The following is a 26,729-nucleotide window of genomic DNA, read 5'->3' as shown; positions in this document are numbered from 1 at the left end:
AATGACCCAGGCTGAAAATAAACTAGTGTAGCAATGATAATTTTCTGATGTTCATACTTTTCACAGAATATAAATTTTGATAAATTTTGATGGTACGGAGTACAAGATTATTGCAGCAGGCCTGTGAATGAAAAGTAGCTCAAAGAAAGAAGCCAGTGCTGTATTAAGATGCTGATTTAGTGGCTAAATGGCAGAGTTAGCAAGACATGGTGGCCTGCCTGAATAGTTACCTAAGTATTTGGCCTCAAATCCAGGAACCATTCTGTATTGAAAGGAATTATTTTCTTAGGCATGACGGACCAGCTAATTCACTTTAGAAGGAAAATCGTATTTTCCTGGGGGCCTATAGAGTACATATAATTGTCCATGTAGATAGAAGGTGCTTACCCAGAGACCCACAGAACAACACAGTGGTCTGGCATTTTGGCGCCTATCCTCTTCCTCCTGAATCTCTATCATCACATCCTCCTATTATAACTAGCTACTGCCATTGATGGTGTGCCTTTGTGCGAAGGACTGAGCCAGGTAATAAGAGAGCTAGACATACTCTTAGGAAATTGCTGGAATACCCTGGGGGCAGGCATGTAAATGATAAAACCCAGGCTTTTGCAATCCTTCTCCAACTCCTCGGATTGTATTTGATTTCTCAGCAATGCTTTCAACACTAATTCTCTCCAAAGGCAGTTCCTCCGAAGGCTCTGCTCAGTTCTGTCTTGGCACAGAGTAGAAGCCAGGCAGTTTCTCCATCTCCAGCCTGAAAATCAAGAGCCTCCAGTTTCTTAAAATCCTTTCCTCTGTGGAACCGACTTCCTCTAACTGAATGTCCTATTTTGACGTTAGCCTTCTCTAACGTGGGCTCAGGCAGCGTAGTGCTTGCTCAATAAAGCAGCCCATTCGGTTGGGAATAGAATCAGTGCGTAAGTTCTGTGTTAGCGCTTTCCGCTGGAGCGCAGCCCGGGCTCACCTGGTACCTGGCCAGAACGTCCTAATGCGCTTCAATGGAACAACACGGCTTCATTCTACTTGATTCTCATTCAAATGGTGATCTAGTCCCATTGTGCCCAGTGAGAGGCAGAGAAGTGGTTTACTTTTTACAGATTCAAGGACTGATTTTGAGTCTGTTCCTAAAAATGGTTTAAAACCTGCACCATTTGTTCCTCTCCTTCTCTCCACGGCCCGCAACACAGGCTCTTTTTTTTTTTTTTAATAACCTAAAAAGTGTTAGCCATGTACGCCAAGGGTTTTCAGAACAGCTACGATGGAAACTTCCATGAGCTGGACCAAAATGCTGCTGACATTAATATTGATGGCTATATTCGTTTCCTATTGCCACTGTAATGAATTACCATAAATTTAGTGGCTTTAAAACAACATAAATTTGTTCTCTTACTGTTCTGGAAATCAGAAGTACAGAATCCGTTTCACTGGGTTAAAATCAAGGTATTGGCAGGGCTGGTTTTCCCTGGAGCCTCTGAGGGGAGCATCTGCTTCCGTGACTTTTTCTGCTTCTCATAGTCACCCATATTCTTTGGCTTGTGGCCTCTTCCTCCGTCTTCCTCCCCTCCATCCCTGTTTACACCACAACATCACCTCTTCCGTAGTCTCTTCTCTTTCTGTCCCCCTCTTAGAAGGACACTCATGATCACACTCAGGGCCCACCCAGATAATCCAGGATAACATCCCCATCTCAAAGGCTTCACTTAATCACATCGGCAGAGTTTCTTCTGCTATAGAAGACAGTATTCACAGATTCCAGGGATTGGGACATGAATGTCTTCGGGGGCATTATTCAATCTACCACGTTGGCTTTTTCCCTATGCATGCAAAAAGTAAGGTAATTGTTATATTTTCTGTAATTTACCTTCATATGCTCTAGTTTAGACAGTACCATGAATACGTGTATATGCAATTTAGTTTATCCTCTGGGGTTGCTAGGGTAACATCTGAAATACTGTAATCAGTGGTCCATACTTCAAAGACCTGTGCTTCAACTCTTGCCATCTGAATTTGCTCCAGAGGGATGATAAAAACAACTTATCCCTGGGGAAATAAGAGGTATTCAAGACCTGTCATAGCTAGAAATGTCACGCAAGTACTTCACCCCTTGCATGAAGGGGGTATAAGAGTCAGCCAAACACTTTGGTAGAGCACCCTAATTCTAGAACTCATTCAGAACAGGTGCCTCCTCCCCTCCTCCCATAATGAAGAGTCCCTTCACTGCTCTGAATAAAAGGTTAATTAGAGCAATCATGAGAATATGGTTGTATATGTCTCAGAGAAATAATTTTATGCAAAGTGCTTGTCAAAGTGCTTAAAAAAAAACAAACAGAAAGTTGGAACTTGGACCATGCTTTAGTGCATGTTTTTGTGCCTTCTTGTTAATGAGTAGCTGAACATCGGGCAGAATTCTGTCTGAAATTTGCTTTAATTAAAACATGACGCCTGATAGCAACGTTGTCTAGGAGGAAGCAAGTAACTCCTACTTCTAATCTTCAGAGGCCACTGATAGTCGCCAGAAAGAATCGGACAAATCTAACTGTCGGAATGGGCCTTGCTCAGCTCACCACAGTCAGGGCCAAATGTGCTCAGGTTGGGCCTGTTTTCCCATAATAATTTTCCTTAAACTTGTAGTTTCTGCTTCCATTTTTCGGTTTATATCTGCTAGCGGCCATGAACACGGTTGAACAATGAGCACGCGAAGATGCACAAATTCTCCCAAGCAACCAACCGGTAAGCCACTTAACTGCACTGTTGGCTTCGTGGACACGTGCTCGCTGTTAGGGTCTAACTCATTGCAGAATCGGGTCCTGTTTTCCAATAATAAGGTTGTTCTTAGTATAAATGTTAGAAGTGAATACATTCATAGGTCATAGTGCAGAGAACATCATGGCTTCAAGGGGCTTTGCCAGCTCAACTCAGTCGTACACGTTAACTTTTTCGGTCCAAACAGCCTTCTGTAAAACCTGCCATGTTTCATGACAATCTTGCATGACATTTGTATATACTTGCAGCACAGATGATAGATATAAAGAGACAAGGTCAGCTTTATGGCAGTTGCCTCTGCTAGAGACAGGGGACTCTGGAATGCTCCCTTTGCTGGCCACCCACACAGTGCAGGCTCCTGGTTTCCCTCCTGCCATTTTCAGCTTGCTTTTTTCACTTCTCCAGTGTCTCTCTCAGTGCCCTCCGTGCCCTCAAGGTAGATGTCTGCCATGGTCCTTACTTTTGTTTCGGTATTATCCTCTGTAATATTGTCCACATCCATGGCATCAGTGGTGCCCTTCTGAGGATAATCTCCACTTCCCTAATCCCCAGTCTCACCCCAGTCTCTATGCTCTGGGCCTAACTTTATATCTGCTTTCCAAAACTTTCCACCTGCTAGTGATTTCAGAACCAAATCCATCAAATACAGAAATTCTACTCAGGCAAGCCTACTTTGCTTTCTGCCTTCCCCTCTCTGACTCATCTCCCAGCTCCCGGGCTTGGACTTCTCTTTGTGTCCTGACCTTCTGTGTTCTCCCTGAACACCCTCCTCCCATCTATGGGCCAGTCCTAGCCCACCAAACTCATCCAAGGAGTCTTGCCTGACCCACGCTCACCCCAGCCACGAGTACTACCCCACATCGGCCCACACCTCTGCTGTGGTATACGTCTCCTCAGAGGTTTGGGTGCACACATCTTTCTGTCCTCCTGAAATTCCCAAAGTAGAGGCACATCATCTTATTGGTCTTCTACCTCCGGAAGTACCTAGTTCAGGGGCCTGCATGTACACTGAGCTAGATGCAGTGGATGTGGAAGCTGGCCACCCCTCTGGTAGAAGACGTCTGGACACTAGGCGCACTAAACGCTGTCTTATTTAGGTTCACACCCCACCCCACCCCGACACACGCACAGGAGAATAGGTGCCTCTCTGGTTAATATAAGGTCAATTTCATGATGAGCGTTTGGGGATCAATACGGAAAAGAGCTCAGGACACAGAGATGTGTGCAAATGTTGGCAGAGAGTTCGTGATGTGGGGCAGCTGGAGGAGGCGCTTAGAAGCAAGATGCCTGGCCCGGCGTCCGGAGCTGCGTCCCGGCCCCTTCAGCCATGCTGCCAAGGTGTGGGGACAGCAGGAGTCGCTGAGCTCTGTGGCCGCAGCCGCCGCCACGGCAGCAGGACACAGGACCTCCTAGCACAATGGTATAAGTGTCTAAGTCTGCCCAGTGACAGGATGCCATGAGATGTGTTTTTCAAACTACGCTTCTCATGTCCATAAATCAGTTCATTAACCCACAAAAAGTAGTGAAAAGGGCAAAGCCTCCTCTCTGCTGATCTGAGACTGGTGCAGGCTGAATGATGGCCCCCAAAGATATGCAGGCCCTAATGCCAGAACCTGAGAATGTTATGTAGGGGGAAAAAAAAAAGGTGGGCAGATGTGATCAAGTTAAGGCTCTCCAGTGGGGAGATTATGCTGGGTTATACAGGTGGGTCCTAAATGCAATCATAAATATCTTTATGAGAGGGAGGCAGAGGGAGACTTGGTAGAAGAGAAGAAGGTCGTGTGACAGAAACAGAGCAGAGCAGAGTCAGAAAACATGCGTATCACTGGCTTTGCAGATGGAGGAAGGGGTCGTGAGCCAAGGAACAGGTGGTGTGGCTCTAGACACTAGAAGGGCAAGGAAATAGATGATCCCCTAGACTCCCTGTCAACATTGTGGTTTTTGCCCCATGAGGTTCATTTTAACCTCTGGGCTCCAGAGCTGCAAGAGAATACATTGGTGGTGTATTAAGCCACAAGTGTGAAAATTTGCTACAACAGCCACAGGAAACTAACACAGATACCAATGTTCTCATTTCTTCCACCTTTAGCAGATCAGACCACAACACATGGCATTTTGCATTAAATTACCAAAAAATAATTCATCTCAGAAATCATTGGTATTTCAAGTGTCACAAAGTGAAAATTCTAACATTAAAATGAAGGGGCCATGAGCCATGCTCAGAGTGGCTTTGGGTTTTGCTGAAAAAGTTTGAGAAGCTATGCTTTTCTGTAGCTTGTCTCCCTTCAGCAGAGGATCACTGCTGAAAAATAATATTTTGGGGCACCTGGGTGGCTCAGTCGGTTAAGCGTCTGCCTTCGGCTCAGGTCATGATCTCCAGGTCCTGGGATCGAGCCCCTCATCAGGCTCCATGCTTGGCAGGGAGTCTGCTTCTCTCTCTCCCTCTGATCCCCCTCCCCACTTGTGCTCTCTCTCTCACTCACTCTCTCTGTCTCAAATAAATAAATAAATAATATCTTTTAAAAAGCAAAATAATATTTCACACCAAAGGGAAGGTGCTCTATACATTACTTTGCCTTTGCAGTAGAGTGGGAGATCCGTAATAAGGATAAGGTCTCAGCATCAACAAGTCCATCCCTTCTAAACATGCCCGCGTTCCGAGTCACCTCACCTGGGGACTAAATTATTATAATAGTTTAATTCACGTCTTTACTTCAGCTCTTGTCAATCTCTAGCAAAGATTCTCAATTGTGGGACAAGAGAAAGAGAGGCTAGCGTGCAAAGAAGAGCATATTTCCAACTGTACAGCCCACCTCTTACCCCCACACCACTACTCAAAAAGGGAATCGTGAGTACAGTTGATGATGGAGTGTTTTGGACGTGGGAATGCTGTGGAGGCAGAGGAATGAGAAGCACTGTCCCAAGCTGTCATATACTGAAACCCTCAGCTGACCAGGTCACTCCTGTCCTTAGAAAGGACAAGATATATGACCAAGACAAATAAAAACATGTGTCCACACAAAACTTACACGTGGATGTTCATAACTGCATTCTTTATGATAGCCAAAATGTAGAAACAACCCGATGTTCATCGATGGACAGACGCATGGACAAAATGTGGTATATCTCCACGATGGAATATTACTTGCCCATACATAGAAAGTTCTAATACAACATGGATGACCCCCCGTTTTTTAAAGTTTTTGTTTAACTTCCAGTTAGTTAACCTACAGTGTAATACTAGTTTTAGATGTGGAATTCAGTGATTCATCACTTCCATACAACCACCGGTGCTCGTCAGCACAAGTGCCCCCCTTCATCCCCTTCAACTCGGATGACCCTTGAAAACATTATGCTAAGTGACAGATGCCAGCCATGAAAGACTACATGTTGTGTGATTCTGTTTATAGGAGATGTCCAGAATTGGAAAATCCATGGAAACAGTAGATTAGTGGTTGCCAGGGACTAGAGTTTGGGTGACTATTATGGGATAAGGGCTTTGTTTTGGGGGTGATGACAATGTCCAAAAATTAGGTGGTGTTGATAGTTGCACAAACCTGTGAAAATACTAAACATCATTGACTTGTATACTTTAAACAGGTGACTTGTGTGCTGTGTGAATCATATTGCCGTAAAACTGGGTTTTTAAAATAAACCCTTCCAGGGTTTTCTATCGTCAGAGCAATGGTTCTTAAACTTTGGTATATATCAAACATATCTGTAGCGTCTGTGAAAACAAGGATTCCTGGCCTCCACCCTGAGAGCTGCTGATTCATTAGGTCTAGGTGGGGCCCAAGAACTTGCCTTTTTAATGGCTTCCTAGGTGATGAGGATGGAGCTGGTAGGGGCCACACCTTGGGAATCACTGACAGGCTCCAGCTGAAGCCCTGTAGCTTAGAGCTAACGTCCCTTCACAGTCTGGCCCTGTGTGTTTTTCCAGTTTCTTCCGCATAGGCTTCCTGTCATCTTAACCTTAATTCATAAAGGTCTAGTTCTTTGGTCCCCACCACGCTCTGGCCGTCGATTAGGCACTGGGCATTCCTTCATCCCGAGCATCAAGCCCCATGCCCAGCACATAGAAAATGTGCAACTGATGTTTTTGAACTGGTGACTGGTTCCAGACCACCCAGTATCCTATCATCTCACATGAACAGATAACTACCTCCTTTTAAAGCCAATGCTACCCCCTTGTCGAAATCCCCTGGGATAGGGACCATAAAGAACAAATTAAAAAACCAAACAATACTCATGAAGTATAAACCTTAAAATTTCAAATATACCAAAATATATAATCCATGCATCCTTGGGCATGTAGCCAAAGGGAAGATTCTAATTAGAGTTTACTAGCCTCAGTGTTCATGAACTCCTTGGGTGTCTGCCTTTGGCTTAGGTCATAATCCCAGGGTCCTGGGATTGAGCCCCACATCAGGCTCCCTGCTTAGCAGGAAGTCGGCCTCTCCCTCTCCCTCTGTCCCTCCCCACCACTCATGCTCTCTCTCTCTCAAATAAATAAGTAAAAGATTAAAAAAAAAATCAAGTGGAAATGCATGATGAGAATCTGGTATGTACTTGATATGAGCAGAAAAGTACAGTCAGGGGGTGGCTGGGTGGCTCAGTCCGTTAAGGGTCTGGCTTCGGTGCAGGTCATGATCCAGGGGTCCTGCGATCGAGCCCTGCTTTGGGCTCTCTGCTCAGAGGGGACCCTGATTCTCTGTCTCCCTCTGCCCCTCCCCCTGCTTGTGCTCTCTCTCTCTCTTCCTCTCTCTCTTGTCAAATGGATAAATAAAATCTTAAAAAAAAAAAAAAAAGACAATAGGCAGCTTTAGACCTAAGCAGAGGGTAGCAGCTCCAGCCGTCATCATGAATGTGTCTCGGCTACCACACTTTTAGGTGTGGAGGCTGGTAAAGATGTTTACCTTATATCATCACCGTATGACTCTGGGGAAAGGGAAACTTATTTAGACTGTATGTGACACCTTTAATTACATCAAAAGGAAGATACCGATGTGACATTCAGCCAGGTCTGTCCTTGGGCCCAATGTATTATATTTCCTGTCAGGAGGTTTGGTGACAACTGCTAACTTGTGGGGTGCACCAAAGAACAGACCAAAAGGTGAGCGGCCCCCACACTTTATCCCCTGGTCTCCTGTGGCCACAGCAGGGACTCCTGAGCCCCCATAAGCAGAGTGCCTGCGATGCCGACGCTCCCCGGCTCAGTCCCCCAGCCACCCTAGCTCTCTGGTTGCTGCTCGTCCCACAGAGAAATTCTGGAGGCTTCGCTGACACGGACATCAAAAAACTGTGATAGAAATTCTGCTTTTAAATGCTTGTATTTGAGATGTGAATTACAGGACCGACGCCTCTGTATTGTCCTCCTCATTTTGCTACCTGTCAAAAGGATTACACCTACTGAGGGACAGTGGCATTCTAGAAACTCATTTCCTCTACCAGGAATTAAAAGCACGAAAGGACTAACAGCTAATCGCCCTCTCAGAGAATGTCTTTCACCAGAGGACTCACAGCATGAGCTCTTTTATATGTCTCTTTCTGGATATGCTATGGGGATTACAGAAGTCCTATTTAGAGACCCATGAGTTCTTTGAGTAGAAGTAGGGCAAGCGTATTTCACTTTTCATAATGTCTTCCAGATTGATTCATGTTGTCACATGTGGCAGAATTTCCTTGTTTTGGGGAGACTGAATGATATTCCATTGTGTGGAGATACCACATTTTCTGAATCCATTCCTGCTTTGATGGGCATTTCGGTTGTTCCCATATCTTGGCTATTGTGAATAATGCCACAGTGAACACGGGAGTGCTAAGTGAAACAGGCTGGTCACAGAAGGACAAACACTGCATGATTGCACAACATGAGATGACCGAATGGTCAAGGTCACAGAGGCGGAGTAGAATGGTAGTTGCCAGGGGCGAGGACAGGGAAATGAGGCGGCGTTCAATGGAGATAACGTCTGTTATGCAAGAGGAGTAAGCTCTAACGACAACCGGCTGCAGGACGGAATGCCTATGGTTAAGCATAGGGTACTGCACGCTTGAAAATGTGTTGAGTAGATAGACCTCGTGTGAAGTATTCTTACCACAATAAAAAATTAAAATAGCTGAAAATAATAAATTTGTTTTTCAAAACATGGAAATGATAAAGATAACCAAGTACATTTTTAAATAAAATAAAGAAAATTACATTAATTTTAGAAGCTGAAAAAAAATAAAAGTACAATAAAGCCTACTTCCCATAGGCCTTTCTCCATCTCATTCATTTTTATGCCCTGTTTTCCTTTCTCGTTGCTTCCAACTTAACATGACAGGAACTATTCCTGCTGATTCAGATGCCAGTTTCAGAGGCGCAGAGCTTACAATTAGAAACTTTTCCTTGATTTTTTCCCCCTCAAAACTCCTCTAAATTGTCTTCACAGGCAGCTTAATGACAGCGTAACAGTTGACCTTCTCAACCTCAGAATGCACAGATGCGGTTGGCATCTCTCAGGCCAAGAAAGAGAATTGAAGCCATGTGAAAAGAGCCACAAAATTACAGTCTCCTATGAAAGCACACCTTGCAAGAAATTCAGTTATTCACAAAGGTAACTCAAGTTTTAATTACAACATACTTGCTTCAAGGATAAAGTAAGAAAACATGTGAGTTCATGTTTACCAGTAAAAGAGACACACATATGTATAATGAAATTGTATTCACAAATTTTTATAAGCCTTGTACTCATAGTGAAGTAGAAAACAACATGAAAGGAGTAGCAGCAACAGAAAAATTCACAGGTGGACAGATTTCAGTTCAACATGAAGAAAGAAAGTCTACCACTAGCACAAGTATGGGAAGACACAAGAATGTTCTCTGCCTCATTATCTAAGGAAGGGAAATACATTAATTTATGCTACAGTCACGCAATGAAGTAATATGTAGCTGTTAAAAAGTATAGGAAATCTTTATGTATTGATTTGGAGGGCCATTCATGCTCTATTAACTGAGGGGGGAAACATGTTGGGAAAATTATGTTTAAATGATTTTAAAGGCTGTTGTAGTGTATATGTGGGTGTTTACACATCTAGTCAAAACTGTGGAAGCTGCACCCCAAACTGCAAACAGGACAGTCTCTGTAGGGTAACTGAAGGGAAACGTGGGAGACTTGCACAACTTTGCATGATTTTGAGGTATTTGGATTTGACACAGTTTGCATTATTTTCTTTTTAAAAAGTAACAAAACTTCTTGAATTTGCTACAAGGCCATTGGGAAACACACAAGAGAGGTACAAAGCTTCCACTCCCTCGAGTGTCCAAGCACGGTGTGAATGGCCAGATGCCCTTTAGAATGTTGTAGAATAAATTCTTGTTGGAGATGGGAGAGGAATTAGTAGAAGCCCCTTCCAGTTCAAAAAAATCACAGGCATGCCTCTAGCAACTGCTTTCTCTTTGGCATCACAAATATTGCCCTGTTCACAAGATCTTTTCCATCGGCATACAATATACATATGTACGTACGTACATACATACATACATACAATCTCTCCCATCTTTAAGAAAAACTAACTTAGGGCACCTGGGTGGCACAGTCGGTAAGCATCCAACTCTTGGTTTCAGCTCAGGTCACAATCTCAGGGTCGTAAGATTGAGCCCCACGTCAGCGGAGTCTGCTTATGTTTCTCTCTCCCTCTCCCTCTGGTCCTCCCCCACCTCCCTTCAAATAAATAAATAAATAATTCTTTAAAATTGTTTATCACACATATTCTATTGCTCCATCTCTATGGGCCTCATTTTCAAAAGTCTGGCCGATGTGCTCTGTCTTCATTTTCTTTCTCACCATTGTCCCTTTTTTATGCTTTTTATCTTAATTTCAAACTTACAGAAAAATTGCAATAATAATACAAAGATATCCCATATTCCCTTTACCCCATTTCATCAATTGTTAAGATTTTTTTCCATGTTTTACTCTGTGAGGGTGGGGTGTGTGTGTGTGTGTGTGTGTGTGTGTGTGTGTATACATGGCTCTTGTCAAGGTCACCAGTGACTTCCATGTTGTCAAATCTAATGACCACTTTCCACCTCTCAAACAATCAGCAGTACTGAAACTAGACGACCATGCCCTCCTTGAGATACTTCTTCACTTGGCTTCCAGGAACCACTTCCTCTTGATTCTCTGCCTACTACTTCTCAGTCTCCTTTGCTGGGTCCTCTTCATCATACAAACCACCAAGTGCTAGAGGGCCCATGCCCACTCCTTGGATCTCCTCTCTTCTCTATCTGCATTCACTCCCCAGGTGTTCCCATCCACGCTCAAGACTTTAAATACTACCTATAGATTGTTAAACCAAATTTATATCTCCTGCATTGATCTCTTGTCTGAACTCTAGATTTCTATCCCCAAATACCTATTTAACAGCCCCACTGAAGATTTAGCTTCACATGTCCAAATTTAAATTTCAGATTATATGAGTTGATTTCCTCTATACTTCACCATCCCCATTTTCCTGTAGTCTCTTCCAGCTCAGAAAATGGCAACCCCATCCTTCCAGTTGCTCAGGTCAAAAATCTCAGTCATCCTCGTCTCCTTTATCTTACACCCTACATCCAACCAAGAATCCAACCAACCCCTTCCCATTTCTACCATTACCACGCTCAGCTAAACCACCACCAGCTCTCACCTGTACTTTGGCAATATCTTCCTATCTCAACTCTTTGTCTTTGTATCCCCCACAGTCTATTTGCCACATGCTGCTGGAACGATCCTTTTAAAACATGATTTGTATCAGGTTGCCCCTCTATAGCCTCTAATGGCTTCTTATCTCATTCATGACTCACTGCAGTCTGGTCATCCTGTCACTGATGCTCCTTGAGTATGCCAGGCCTGGATTTGTATTCCAAATCCCTATTTAAGCACCCCCAATTCCTCCTACCCAGTGCCTAAGCTTCATTCCACTTTTTTTTTTTTTAAAGATTTATTTATTTATTTTAGGGGTGCCTGGGTGGCTCAGTCAGTTAAGCTTCTGCATTCAGCTCAGGTTATGGTCCTAGGGGCCTGGGATCGAGCCCCAAGTGAGGCTCCTTGCGCGGGGCAGGGGAGGTCTGCTTCTCCCTTTCTCTCTCCCTCTGCCTCTCTTCCTGCTTGTGCTCATGCGCTCTTGCTCTCTCTCTCAAATGAACACATAAAATCTTTTAAAAATAAAATTTATTTACTTTAGAGAGAGAGTGTGTGAGAGCAAGGGGAGGCGGAGAGGGAGAGAATCCTCAAGTAGACTTCCCACTGAACATGGAGCCCAAAGTGTGGCTCAATCCCAGGACCTGAGATCACGACCTGAGGCAAAATCAAGAGGCAGCCACTTAACGGACTGAGCCCCCCTGGTGCTTCCTACCCTACTTTTTAACATGGAGAATGGAATGTCAAGGGCTAGGAATGCAGAGTGAAGAAGGACAAAGGACATGGCCCAAAAGAAAGTGTTTTTGACAAAATAAGCAAAAACGGGTGGTAAAGAGATTCTCCCAGTGGGAGACATGTTGCCCTTGAGTCCTCTGTTCCTTTCAGTCATACTTTAGAATCTACCATCAATACAGCTGGTTGCTGTGGGGAGCTGTTTGTTTTCCACTGTGGCTGACATTACCAGCATTTACTTTCAGTTTATGATTTCATCAAAGTAAATAGAGTTAACCTTGAGGACATTTTGCTTCTTCTTGTCAAGGCTGGTTGCAATGCCATTATCTCATGCAATGAGAAGTGGTAAATTATAAATACATGTATTCTATGGCTCAGAAGGAATGAGCTCATTTTGGTGTGTAAGGGAAGGCTTCTGGAAGAAGTGCTACGTAATATGAGCCTTGACATAGGAATAAGAGTGAGCCTGTTTCCCCGATGGCTAGTAATGTCAAGGACCTTTTCATCTACCTGCTAGCTGTTCATATATGTTCTTTGGGAAAATGTCCATTCAGGACTTTTGCTTATTGTTTAATTCCATTCTTTGGCGTTTTCTTTGCTATTGAATTGCATAAATTCTTTCTATATTTATGATACTAACCACTTATCAAATATATGGTTTGCAATTTTCAGTTCTGTAGTTGATCATTTCTTTTCCTCTGAAAATCAATGTATTTTCAGATTTATTTTTTCATTATTGTTTAGTCAATGGTAATTTTTAAATTCAGTTCTTAATTTTAATTCCAGTATAGTTTATATATAGTGTTCTATTAGTTTCAGGTGTACAATATAGTAATTCAACAATTGTGTACATTACTCAGTGCTCTTCAGGGAAATGCAGATCAAAATCACAGTAGGATATCACCTCACATTAGTTAGAATAGCTATCATCAGAAAGATAAGAGGTAACAAATCCTGGCGAGGAGCTGAAGAAACGGGACTCCTCATCCATTGTCGGTGGGATTGCAAACTGGTACAGACACTGTGAAAAGCAGTTTGGAGTTTCCTTAAAAAATTAAAAAATAGAACTACATGATCCAGAAATTCCACTTCTAGGAACATATCCATAGAAAACAAAATGTCCAAGAGATATCTGCACGTCCATGTCCATAGAGGCATTATTTTTAACAGCCAAGACATGGAAAACCTGATGCGCATCAATTGATAAATGAATAAAGAAGTTGTTATATACATGGGAATATTAATCAGCCATAGAAAAGGAAATCCTGCCATTTGTGACAACAGTGATGGATTTTGAGGGCATTTTGCCAAGTGAAATAAGTCAGAAAGAGAAAAATAGTGTATTTTATAATTTTATAGGGAACCTTAAAAAAATAGAGGAAAAAAAACAAAAGAAAAAAAAAAACCTCATAGATAAAGAAGCCAGATTTGCGGTTACCAGAGGCAAGGAGTGAAGGTAGGGAGATTGAATAAACATGGTCAAAAGGTCTAAATGTCCAGTTATAAGAGAAGCAAGTATTAGGGGTATAATGTACAGCAGGATGGTCACAGTTAATACTGCTTTATGATGTACTTGAAAGGCGTTAAGAGAGTAAATCCTAAGAGTTATCACAGGGAAAAATCTTTTATGTCGTTTTCATTTATTTTATTTTTTGTATCTATATGAGATAATGGATTTTAACTATAGTAATTGTGGCAATCATGTATGTAAGTAAAGTCATTATACTGTATACCTTCAACATTAAAAAAAAAAAAAGAGTGAGCCTGTTTAAGCAGGGAGTGAAAGGGATCTCTCCAAGAAGAGAGAGCACATACACAGAAGCACTGGGGCCAGGGTACACAGGCACTGAAAGATTTTCAGAGCCGAGGAGTTGAGAAGACTTAAGATTGGATGCCCAGATCATACGGAGTCTTGCTAACTTTTGAAGCGATCTCTTTGGGTATACATTAAGAACTCTTTAGATTTATTTTCTTGATATATAAATAAATAAAGGTTTTTATTTTTTTTTATTTTTATTTTTTTAAAGATTTTATTTATTTATTCGACAGAGATAGAGACAGCCAGCGAGAGAGGGAACACAAGCAGGGGGAGTGGGAGAGGAAGAAGCAGGCTCATAGCAGAGGAGCCTGATGTGGGGCTCGATCCCATAACACCGGGATCACGCCCTGAGCCGAAGGCAGACGCTTAACCGCTGTGCCACCCAGGCGCCCCTAAATAAAGGTTTTTAAAACTATAGAACAGGGGTGTCTAGGTGGCTCAGTTGGCTAAGCGTCTGCCTTCAGCTCAGGTCATGATCCCAGATCCTGGGATCGAGTCCCACGTCAGGATCCCTGCAGGGAGTCTGCTTCTCTCTGCCCCCTCTGCTGTGCATGCTCTCTCTCTTGCTCTCTCTCTCTCTCTCTCTAATAAATAAAATCTTTTTAAAAATAACAAAATTATAGAACAGATTTTGGATAATATAGTCACATCCACATCTTTATTAAGAAGTATATTCCGGAATATTTTCTAATGGCCAATAGAAGACAGAGCCCTTTTTTACTGGACTTTGGCAGGGAAGTCGGGCAACAAGTAGTACATCTGTCACATCCATGTCCTCATAATTTCACCTACCATGTTTTCAGCTTATGGTTATCATAGACTGAGGAGAGAGAAAAAGGGAAGGGAGAAAGGTAAAAGCAAGAGGAAAATCCCACCTTTGTTTTCTACAAAAGTGTAATGAAAGCATGTCTCTAGGGTTAGGATTCTTTATATTTGCACACAGTCCAGATATGCAGTTCAGTATGGTTCAGTAGCTTAAACTCAGTTGGTAGATATGCAACCTGATTTATGTGTCTGGCATCCATCGTGCCAGAATGTTTCTTGTCACACGTTTCTACTTTCAGATACAGGCAACTAGATATAAATCCTTTCTGAGGAAGTTAAATTTATGTGAACTAGATTATAAAACCTAGATTTTCAAATATCATTTGTAATTGCCTGGATTCCTAAATAGCCTCCCTAGTTTCAGTCTTGGTCCTGAGACAGTCTATTCTCAGCCCACCAGTCACAGTCATTCTTTGACAAAAGAAGTCAGACCAAATCACAGTGTTGTTTAAAACCCAGAAACAACTCCCCACTAGACTCTGAATAAGGGCCAAAATCTTTACAAGGGCCTCCCTGACTAGTCACGAGATGGCCCCACTCCAACCCTCCTGTCGTTGCCTTCCTGACCTCACCTCCAGCTATACAGGTCCCTTCACTCTTGTTTTAAACTTGCCTGGCACCTTTCCGCTTAACGACTGAGCCACCCAGGCGTCCCCAACCCCCGCCGGCACCTTTCCAAAACCACAGGGCCTTTAGACAAGCTCTTCTCTCTGCTTGAGATGTTCTCTCCTCAGAAATCCTCGAGAGTCCCTCCCTCGCCTCCTTCAGATCCTTCTCATGATTTCAACTCACTTAAAACTTCATCACATCCCCTTACCCTGCTCTCTTTTCTTTGCCATATCAGTTTCATCTTCAATTGTTTATTGCCAATAGAATGCAATCACCATGAGTCAAGAATCTTTGTCTCTTTTGCTCATGATATACCCCAAGCACCTAGAACAGAGTCTGGCATATTTAAATATGCTCAATAAATATTTATTGAATGAACTGCCAAAATAAAATTTTATATAACCAGCTAGGACTAAATATTGGAGTTAGTATCCTTAATTTTGAGCAGAAAGGACACCTGATTTTGAAACTTACATGTTAACTTATTTTCCTTAGATGCAGAACAAAAACATATCTTATTTGAAGGACATGTTAGTATTACTCATCTCACGATCAAAGAGTGTGTGTGCACCATTATTTAAGTATAAATGTAGCAGGAAAACACAGCAAATGTGTTGACTTCACAAAATTACCACAGCAAGGTAATTTAAGAAGAAAGGACAGACTGAGGTCTGTGGAAGATTTATTTCTTTCTAAAATTGGCATAATAATCACAATGGGAACGATTGACTCATCAGATTTCACTTTTCAAAACCAACAGAAGCCAATTGGAGAATTTTCAGAAGGCTGGTATCCTGATAAATTAAAAATCTGTTTTCTCCTTTGAAATTTAAGAGCCACTATATAAAGGCATAATTGCATATGCCAATAAACAGTCTTATAACAAAATTCACTCTCTTTGCACTGATGAATAGGAATTGATAATGAATGTACTAGTATTCTTGAAATGTCATCTCTACAAATATGAACTCATGGGAAAATCTGTCCATTTTCAAGGCTAAAGCTTCCTGGTAAAAATTACTTCCTGGTAAAGTTGTGAAAATGTAACAGCTGGATAGCACTGGGTCTCTCATTTATTTCTAACTTGATTATTAACTTAAGAGGACCATGGGAAACGTAAATGATATTACCAAGATTGGTTTGGTGAAGGGTAATGATGGATTAAATACCCTCCTCCTTACCTCCTTGATCTATTAATGAGAGTCTTTAAAGTAGGAGCTAGATCAGATCAGTCAAGACTTATGGAATATATACTCTGACTACCACTGGGCAGAACCCACTGAGCATACAAAAGAACCACCAGATATAATACGTCAGGTTCGTTTGTATCAAACAAGTACTTTTATTTTGATAGCATTCACATGATCCTGTCGTACTGTAGTGACAGATAATTTGGTCACAAAGATCTGCTTTCAAGAATGCCAAATACAGCACTTCAAGTAAACTTCTACCTGTTAAGCCAATCAAGTATACCAACCTGTACGAGTAAGGTGCTCTCATTATTAAACAGTAGGATTTAAAAAAGAATTTATCATTTCACGAGTTTAGAGTTCTCTTAATAATGGAATTCAGTAATTGTTTATTGAATTAAACTATATGTAAATGAATCCTTTTGTGTGTCAAAAGTATGATGACAGGTAGAACTTTACCACCATCCACCATATAACCTTCATACATCCCATTCAATTATTCATTACTTTGTTCATTCATTAAACAAGTATTTATTAAGTGCCTACTATATGCCAGACACTCTGCTAGGTGCTGGGGAATTAGATATGGATGAAAGAAACAAAGTCCCTGCTCTCAAAAAAAAATTTTTTTTTTAACCAAAAGAAGACAGATAATAAACAAGAAACAAAAAACCAAATATTTTCAGATGGTGATAGTGTTATGAAAACAATAAAAAGGGACAATGTTACAGAATGATTGAGAATGGGATGAGGAGAGTCTCCCAGAAATGATTTAAAAAAAAAAATACTAGTCCACAAAATTAAAAATTCTAACAAAAATGTGTCTTATGCAAGACACACAAAAAAGAATCTACACCTACATACATCAGAGTGAAACTGCTTAACACCAAATAAAAAGAGAAAGCATTAAAAGTCGCAGAGACAAGGACAAATTAGCATCAAAGGAATAGTTAGAATGACAGGTAACTTCTCAAGAGCAACAATGGGGAACAATTGACGGAAAAATCTTCCCTGCACTGAGAGGAAGAGCTGTGTACCTAGAATTCCATACTCAGAAAAGTGTCTTTTAAGAAGAGACTAAGGAGAAATAAATAGAGCTTGGCGGTGCCTGGGTGGCTCAGTTGGTTAAGCGTCTGACTCTTGACAGCGGCTCAGGTCATGATCTCTGTGTTGTGGGATCGAGCCCCATATTGGGCTCTGCACTCAGCGTGGAGTCTGCCTGACGTTCTCTCTCTCCCTCTGCCCCTCCCCACCACACACTCTCTCTCTCAAATAAATAAATAAATCTTTAAAAAAAAAATAAACATAGTTTCAGGCAAAGGAAAATGGAAAGGTTGCTCTGGCAGCTCTTCAACCAAAGGACTGAAGAATCCACATCGGGCAGAAGGAGAGTTGTTCCAGCCTGAGATGAAATAATGATAGGGTAGAGGTAGGTGGAATTAGAGCGTTTGAAATTATTGTAGGAACCAGAAAGTTTGTTTTTTTTTTTTTTTTTTAAGATTTTATTTATTTATTTGACAGACAGCCAGTGAGAGAGGGAACACAGGCAGGGGCCGCGGGAGAGGAAGAAGCAGGCTTCCAGCAGAGGAGCCTGACGTGGGGCTCGATCCCAGGACTCTGGGATCATGCCCTGAGCCGAAGGCAGACGCTTAACGACTGTGCCACCCAGGCGCCCCAGGAACCAGGAAGTTAACGTGGGTATTTCCTAAAGTAAATGTGAATATTTTTAAAAGTAAATATTTTTTAAAAGGGCTAAAAATGAGTAGATTCAAACAAGTAATAACCACAATTATTAAAAATGAGTAAATCTTAAAAAGGGGAAGTAAAGATTTTTAAAAAGGAACATAGATTCCCACCCTTATGATGTGAAAAGCGGTTTTGAAGAATTGCTGATTGAAGAATTGGTCATAGGATGAAAGAAAGATTGTTCTGGGGCGATCTTTATTTGCCTCTCAGTTTGAGCCACAACTGTATACCCACAAACTCTGCACTCTTGGCTTTGTTAGAACTTCTCTGGTCTTGAACAGGTAATCCCCTCATTTCCTGTCATGTCTCGTATTTAAAACGAGATAGTCCTACCTGCAACCAAATAAGCAAAGGTGCTGATAACAAAAGGCAGTAACTGTAAGTCCTTCAGATGTTTGTAAAAGCGTAAAGACGGTTTCGATTTCATACCAGTTGGCCCTCTCTGACTTGTCACAGAGGTTTGCAGTACAGAGGAGTATGTCCTTCAGCCAACCCACCCAGAAGGGGCTTGATCAGCCTCTGAGTGTGTGTGGGGCAGAGTGGTTAGTACAGCCTCACCCCGCAGCCCCCCTTGCCAGCCCGGAGCCTGATGTGATTCCCAGTAGTCGGAATTCCTAATACTGGCCTGGCCACTGGTTTAAATCCAATCCCTGGCTTCCGACAGAACTGCACTCCGGGGAAAAGAAGTGCTTTTTAATACCCTTCTCTTTTGAAAAACCTAGATTATCAGGAAAAAAGACCTCACTATATATATTTCCTATCTCAAAGGGCCAACTTTTAACTTCAAGATGCAAATACAAAGTTTGAATGCCATTTACTCCTGAAAGTCTCAAACCGATCGTTTTCCTCTTTCTGACACCTACCCAGACTTGATTACTACACATCACACAATTATCTCAGGGAGGCACATGAGGAATAGGGGTGACTGACCTTGGCTATGTTACTTAACATCTCTGCACATAATACACGGAATATAATCTTTTATTTAATAAAGATTTTATTTATTTGTCAGCACAAGCAGGGGGAGCAGCAGGCAGAAGGAGAAGCAGGCTCCCTGCTGAGCAAGGAGCCCGATGCAGGGCTCAATCCCAGGACCCTGAGATCATGACCTGAGCCAAAGGCAGGCACTTAACTGACTGAGCCACCCAGGCATCCCAAACACACAGAATATAAAGAATGTAATATGGCCCTAGCTCTCTCCCTGAGCTCAAAGCCCTGAAGAATAAAGTCACCTCTTTGCTGAAAGAAGGAGAAAAATATATACTAGCAATTTACTTCTAACCAAGCATTGATGGGTGGAAAAGGTGAAATACCTTTTATAAATTTTCAACAGTGAAATTCATGTGCTAGAAAGAAGGTAGCAGCCAAGTGTTAATTTATCCATGTCCTTCATTCGGCTTGGTTTTATATGGAAGTATCTTTTACAAGAATGAAAAGGAATAAATATATAATATTTACATCTTTATAGGTTAAATAGATATGAATGGATGGGTAGGAAGGGAGAGAGCAATGGGGGAGGAAGATACGAAGGGAAGAAGGAAAGAGTTGGAACAATTTAAAATGGCAGTATGCTTGCCATAATTATAAATGATGTAATATTATAACATCAGTACTTTTAGCATATAACTGCTCAAATGAAATCTTTCACATAATTTTGAAATATTTGGTGATAAATCTTTTTCTTTTTAATATTCAGCATCAGAGCATGGCGTTGGACATTGTCTTATCTTTATTACCATGTGTTTAGTCTTTAGATTTTTCTTTGGAATTGGAAAAACGCTAGTAAAGCTTGGGGCAGGCTATACATCATTTACTTTGGAAAAAGTGACTTGAAAATTATTTTTTCCTTTGCGGTTCATGGCAGTATAAGGAGAATGGTGGAAGTTAAGAGGACTTCTGAGATCATCACTAGCCATTGCACAGGGCTTTCTTCATGATAAACAGAGAATAAAGATAAGCTGGTAATGATGATTCAGGCCCACTAAATGGCCCAGGAGGAAAATGAAAGCATGAATCAGTAAAGGAGAAATGCAAATGGTGTCGGAGCTAGCCAGGTGAATGAATGTGAGCTTTCCCTCACCCATACCACCTACGTAGCGAATACTGTGGGCTCATTGCGTTGGGTTTGGGCTGGTAGCCCATACAATTGTTTTTAATTTGGTTTAAAAAATAATAAAAGGTAGAAAGGTATAATACAAGTATAAAAAGATACCTTCAATGTCTGAAAACTAGGTTCGTGGATTTTGATGATCTGGATCCATCTTGAGCCACAGCCCTCCCCCCCAGAGGTAATCTGGCAGGTGTAATCCCAAAACGCCGAACTGTTTCAAGGTATGTCTCATGTGGTTCTGATGTCTCCTTTCTATGTAGAGAAGTCATTGTGAGAATTTGAAAATGACAGTGCGGGAAAAGTATTAGGAGCTAATTCAAGCATGGTTTCTGGCATGAGCACACACACAATCTATGTTATGCTGTTAACTATATTCCTTATTGTTTCAATTTAAGCTTTAAGCTGTGTTCCGGTTGAATGTAGTGATTGCAGTATTACCAAGTCTGGTTTGTTTTTTGGTTTTGATGCTGTTGTTTGTGGTCATGAAGGAGAAAGAAAACTTTAAGTTGAAACATGAGAAAGTCATCATATTAAAATATGTATGTGTGTATATTGCTCTTTTATTTTTTAAAGTGAAGTTGAAAGGTTTTTTTAAAAAATATATTTTTAAGGACTCTATTTGTCAGGGAAAGAGAGAGAGCACAAGCAGGGGGAGCGGCAGGCAGAGGGAGAAGCAGGTTCCCCGCTGAGCAAGGAGCCCAATGCAGGACTGCATCCCAGGACCCTGGGATCATGATTTGAGCCGAAGGCAGATGCTTAACTGACTGAGCCCCCCAGGTGCCCCTGTATTTCTCTTTTAGTAGTACTAACACCATCATACACATATGCGTTTGGAAGAGTCGACATCAATACTTCTTGACCTTTCTGCAGGTATTTGCAACTTGGTGTATATTGAATCTACCCCTGACTTTTATTAGGTCTCTTTTCCCCCCCTTAAGTCAATTTCATTTCAACAAATCATTTCTATTTGGCCTTTAAGTGGGGGCAATTTTCCATGCAGTCATAGGTCCACTCTAACCAAAAATCTAGTTAAATGGATTCTGGAAACACTTTCAAAGCGATCGGGTATAGGCAGGAGCCAAACAGAAGCCTGCCAGGTTCTTTGTGAGACTTCCACCACGGCAGGCTCACATTCTTTCAAGCTTTAGCCTTTCTGGCCAAGGGATCTCAGAAGGTGGGGAAAGCACTTGCTGCAGTTAAAATGGCACTGGGAGTTTACAGAACCACAGTTACTGTGATGCAGCTGAAACAAACAAAAATGTACCTAAGAAATGACATTAACCCTAAGCATTGTAGCAAGAAATTCCCCAAATTTCTAATCAGAGAGCTTTGGAGGAGCCATTTTCTTTGTGGCGGTCCCCATGCTGGGCCCTGCAAGCGGGGCTAACTCACCCACCACCCCACCCACGCTCGTCTCAGATGCTATTGGCACCCCGGGGAATCACCTAAGACACAGACCCTTCCTTTATTCCTCACATGAGCCTAACTGCTGGCTCCTCTTTAGTCCTCACATCAGCTCTTCGTGCCCGCTCTGCCTCCTCCTCTGAGGCCATCTCTCCCGACTTGGAAACCACGGCTCTGCTACCAGGTTCCAGGTGGCCCTTGTCCTCTCCCCTAGCTGTGTCACAGACAGGAATGAGCTTTTCCTGTTCCTTTCCTGGTCCTGCAAAACCCCAAGCCTCCCCCAGCTCTGTGGCTGGTACTCATCCTGTCTACTCCAGACAAATTTCTAGATCACGCTCTGGTGCTCCTGATGCTCGTGAAATAAGGAAGAAGATATCAGGGCTCTAAGGTTTTCCTTTGAAGTTAGGAGAGAAGGAATGGTGAAGCTGAACCCAGTCTTTGTAATCCCGAGTAACACTGCCCCACAGTATCAGGATAGCAATGAGGCATTCTGGAAGTTGCCATGGAGACCACTCTTGTCTTCTGTTCACTTCTGGAAGCACCAATATACTTCAGAACAACAAATGACTTTAAATTTGCCATCCTTCCTAGAAACAGGTTAAATTATGTGTGGCGTTCATGCCAGCTCTTCCCCAAACCTCTGGTTCTTCCTAGACACCCAGCTGGACTGCCTTTCCATGATGCTAGTCCCAGCCAGTAAAATGGGGCAGAGGTGACATGTTGTCAACGCCCGACCAAGACTTTGGAGAAGCAGGTGTGCCTCTTTCACACTCTCCCTGCCTGTCTGCTGGGTGTAAGTGGTGAAGAGGCCCAGCACAAGGAGGAAGCATAAATGGAGGATGAAATTCTCTGAAATGCTAAATGAAAGAAAATTGCCCACCAAAAAGACCTACATTGGCCTGTTAAGTGAGCAAAAGCCTCTATTGTGTTTAAGCCATTATTCCTTCTGGGGTTTATTTGGCACTGGAGCCAGGCCTATACTACCTCGTGCAACCAGTATTTTATGTTTTAGAGCATTAAATCATTCGAATGCCAGAATTCTGGGCCTTCATCCTGGAAAATACAAGAGGGACTAGTGGAAGGAACAATAACGTGAATAACTACAAACATTTACCGCATATGTAACCATGTGCCGAGCCCCGTGTTAAATGTGCTACACGTACAGTCTCATTTAATTTCATTTATTCCTAGTGGCAACTTTAGGTAACAGTACTATTATTATCCCCATTACTCAGATATGAAAACTGAGGCCAGGTTATAGTAACTCAGGAAGCCGTGATTCAAATCTGTTGACTCCATAGCCCCAGCTCTGGCTGAGTACTCAGTACTGTGTACTGGGCACTTTGTATAATTTTATCTTCACAGTGCCTTGTAAAATAAGCTGTCTTATCTCCATTTTAAAGATGAAGAAGCTGAGGTTTAAGGCTTTATCCAACTAGCAAATTTCAGGCCAAGGTCTGTGTGGCTCAAAAGCTCATTTTTCTTCCATCACACCTTGAGATCAGAATATAGAGGGGAGAGGTCATTTGGGTTGAGTTTCCCTCCAGTTGTCTTAGAGGTTAATCCTTTGGCTCTAAGACCATGTGACCACTCTAATCACCACTATTTATCTACTTTGGAGATACTGGGATTTCTGCCAGGTAACGTTCACCAGATTCCCCCAGCATGTCACTGAGGCTATTTTTCACGCTGGCTCAGCCTAAATATCCGCTGGCCCATCCGCTAGCCCATCCGCTAGCCCAGCCTGAAGACAGGGACAGTTCCTTCAGCCAGGGTTGGATCAGTCATGTTCAGGCCTAAATGTAGACTGGAAGCCAGTGGCATGGAAGCACATTTTTTAATGAATAAAGGGTTTATGCACAGGGAGTTATAGTAGAGCCCAATCCACAAATCTACCTCAGAAACTCCTGAAGTCAAGGAGGGCCACCAGGAACCTTATTTTTATAAATACCTCTCGATCCGCTGACGAAAGTACCATGGGAATGTCAGAGCTGGTCAGGACACTGGAACTGACTTCAACAGAGACGGAGAGAGGGGAACTGGCCTCCTGGCCCCTAGAAGGGCTAGTTGACAGAGCAAGGAATCCCTGGAGACCCCACCCCATTTCTTCTCCCTCCTGACTTCCCTTGGAGGATTACTGGCATATCTATAGTCCGTATTTAGGGGAATGGTCAGTGTTCACAGTGGGACAAGATGGTGGCATCAGTAACCTCCTGGCCTATGGCATGAACCCAAAGATCAAGGCCAAGGAGCCATAGTCTCATTCATCCATTCAATCAACAGACATCCGTAGTTGAGAGAAAGCACCGGAGTCCCTGAAGGAGCCAGAGCTTGTCTGCAGTGCAGAGCCTGCTGAGTCACAGTGGGGACTGCAGAGGAACTGCAGGAGGCTGCCGGGTGCCCAGGGGAGTGGGCCCATCATGTTTTCAGGTTTCCCATGTATGGTCCCAGAGTTTCAGGAGAGGCAGGAAGAGAGGGTTGCCGGAAGATCACACTCTTCCGCATGGAGAATCAGGAGAACACATGGGGGCGTGGGAAGGGCAGCACCCACTTTCCTTGGAGTCATGCACATCCATTCAACAGATGGTAGACAGAGTGAGTCTCTCCTAATACCTGTCTCATCATGTCATCATTCCCTGACTTTCAATTGCTCTTGGGATTAAGACTAAACTCATTACTGTGGCCTACTATAAGCCCAGTTTATTCCATATGCCTCCCCTCCATACTCTCTGGAGCTCAGAGTATGATTATTTTATAGCCTATAAACACCATGACTAAATTCATGTCTCTTCACTCACCATTTTATATTGCACTTAAGTTATTTGCCTGACATAGAGGTGCTCAACCAGTGTTGGTGGTTGGTTGGTTGGCTGGTTGGTTGATGAGTGACTGCCTGAAGACACAATATTCTAGCAACAAAATTAGGCAGGTGCTGGAACAAATCACTTCTGTGATGGGAGCCCAAGCCCTTATTACCCCCATGGTTGGGAGAGCATGAGAGGACACAGATCAGACCCCAATGTTAAAGGTTAAAAGGAACAAGGGCTTCCATCAAAGACTTACCAAGAGACATACCATCAGAAGTGTTTCACTAATTCATATGGGTTTTAGAAAGAGGTGGGAAATAGGACAACAATTGAACATAAGAAATGATATTTCATTCATCATGTAACCTTAAAATGACTCAGAGGAACACCACCAACTAGATTTTTCAGTTCCCTCCCTTCTGTAGGGATGGTACAACCCAGGGTCAAGAAAATGAGGTGGCAGTCCTGAGTAAATTAGGGTTGCCCTCTGCCAACAGGATGCCAGGCGATCCAGTATGTCTAGAGAGGTTTTATGAGATAGCCTTGGTCAGGGCTCCCTGTCAAGTAGGATCGGGCCACCGCCGTCAGTGGGAGAAAAGCTGATCTCATTTCTGCTAGCACTGCCTACGTGACCATTTTCATTTCGGTTCTTTCCCTGTCGTGGTAGGCTACACACCAGTCTCCCCTGAGACGGACTTTGAACATAGCATACCCGGGGGAAGCATAAAAAAAGGACAAGCGGTGAGGAAGGCAGGGCACCGGAGTCAGATTGGTGAGGATTAAGTGCAACCCACAGTGCTCCTAGGGAATAAGGAAGTTCTCCCCCGATAATAAAAACGGGGAACACTGGCTCTGGATTTAAGGCAGTTGCGATAAGAAACTACCGACACCTGCGAGTGGAGCGCTTGCCGGTGAAAGCCGCGGGGTCGGACGTGGGTTCATGTGTACACAGACTCCTGCAAAGGCTTCTCTAGAGCATCACCATCTTTTAACTGAAGAATGTTAAGAGTCAGCATGAGAACGACGCTGTTTATAAGGAAGCAGTTTTTGGCTGCATTTCCCAGTGCTGGTACCGCAGCAACATGCTAACTGCCGGGCCTACCCTTGGACCCTTAGCCCCACAGACGAGCCACTGTTGTGCGGGAGACTGGCCGTGGAAGCCACAGACGCTGTGTGGTAGAGGGAAAGATTTACCACAGATTCAGTGAGCTTTGCTCTTGACGAAGCTCACGGTTTGTTTTCAACATAGGATTTTCACAATTATTATCTCAAGCTCCTACTGTCTCCTGCTTACTAAGAAATTCTATTTGAAAAAGAATTTATTTTGAATGTTTCCACTTTTTAAGAGTCCATATCAATTATTTAGGGGATGAATTATCAGTTTTGAAGCTTACGCATGGTAAAAAACAATATAAGATTATTTGGGAGAAAACAGAACGAGAATGAGCCAGTAAAAAAAAAAAAAATTAAAAATAAATCAACATAGGAGATTTGTAGAAGAGGAAATTGTTTGAAATTGCATAGCAAACTTTAGAGGCCAAATTTTGTCTACGGAGACCTGGGCCACCCTGGCGGTCCCGCCTTGCTGGATAGGTTTATTGCTGTTGGGACAGAGGGCGTGGAATACAGGTAGCTGTGAATTCTGCTAACACAGACTCAGGGCCTAGAGCCAGCTTCTTACCCTGGATGCTCCGAAGAATCACCTGGGGGGCTTTGAAACCCACAGTACTGAAGCATTACCAGTGGAGACCCAGATCTCGTTCTTCCGGGGCAGGTCATCAGTATTGTTCGTAAAGCTCCCCAGGCGGTTCCACTGTGAGCTAAGACTAGGACGCCCTGGGCTCAGAATGGAGGATACAGTGAAGGAAGGCAGACACGGAGACAGAGACAGGGAGAGAACACACCGCTGGGCGTACGTTCTCCACTCGGCTCAGAGGCCAGCAAGAACAACAAACCCACTGTCACCATTAAATGTCTCACCAAGCAATTTATGTAATGTCTAGTGTTCATGAAACTAACGTACTTAGAGCAGTCTTACACTTCTGGATTGTGTCTCTAAGTACT

The 26,729-nt window shown here is 42.8% G+C and overlaps 1 protein-coding gene across 2 annotated transcripts in view; it reads right to left on the bottom strand.

Moving 5' to 3' along the window:
- COL28A1 (collagen type XXVIII alpha 1 chain) overlaps nt 1-26,729 on the bottom strand; it is a 158,343-nt gene that overhangs the window by 30,920 nt on the left and 100,694 nt on the right. The gene's annotated exons all lie outside the window — the stretch shown is intronic.

Source organism: Ursus americanus, chromosome 3, assembly GCF_024610735.1.
Source record: "Ursus americanus isolate L20-20 chromosome 3, mUrsAme1.1.p, whole genome shotgun sequence".
Classification (NCBI taxonomy): domain Eukaryota; kingdom Metazoa; phylum Chordata; class Mammalia; order Carnivora; family Ursidae; genus Ursus; species Ursus americanus.
Note: the sequence above shows the minus strand (reverse complement) of the source record. Positions and strands in the feature narration are given on the sequence as shown.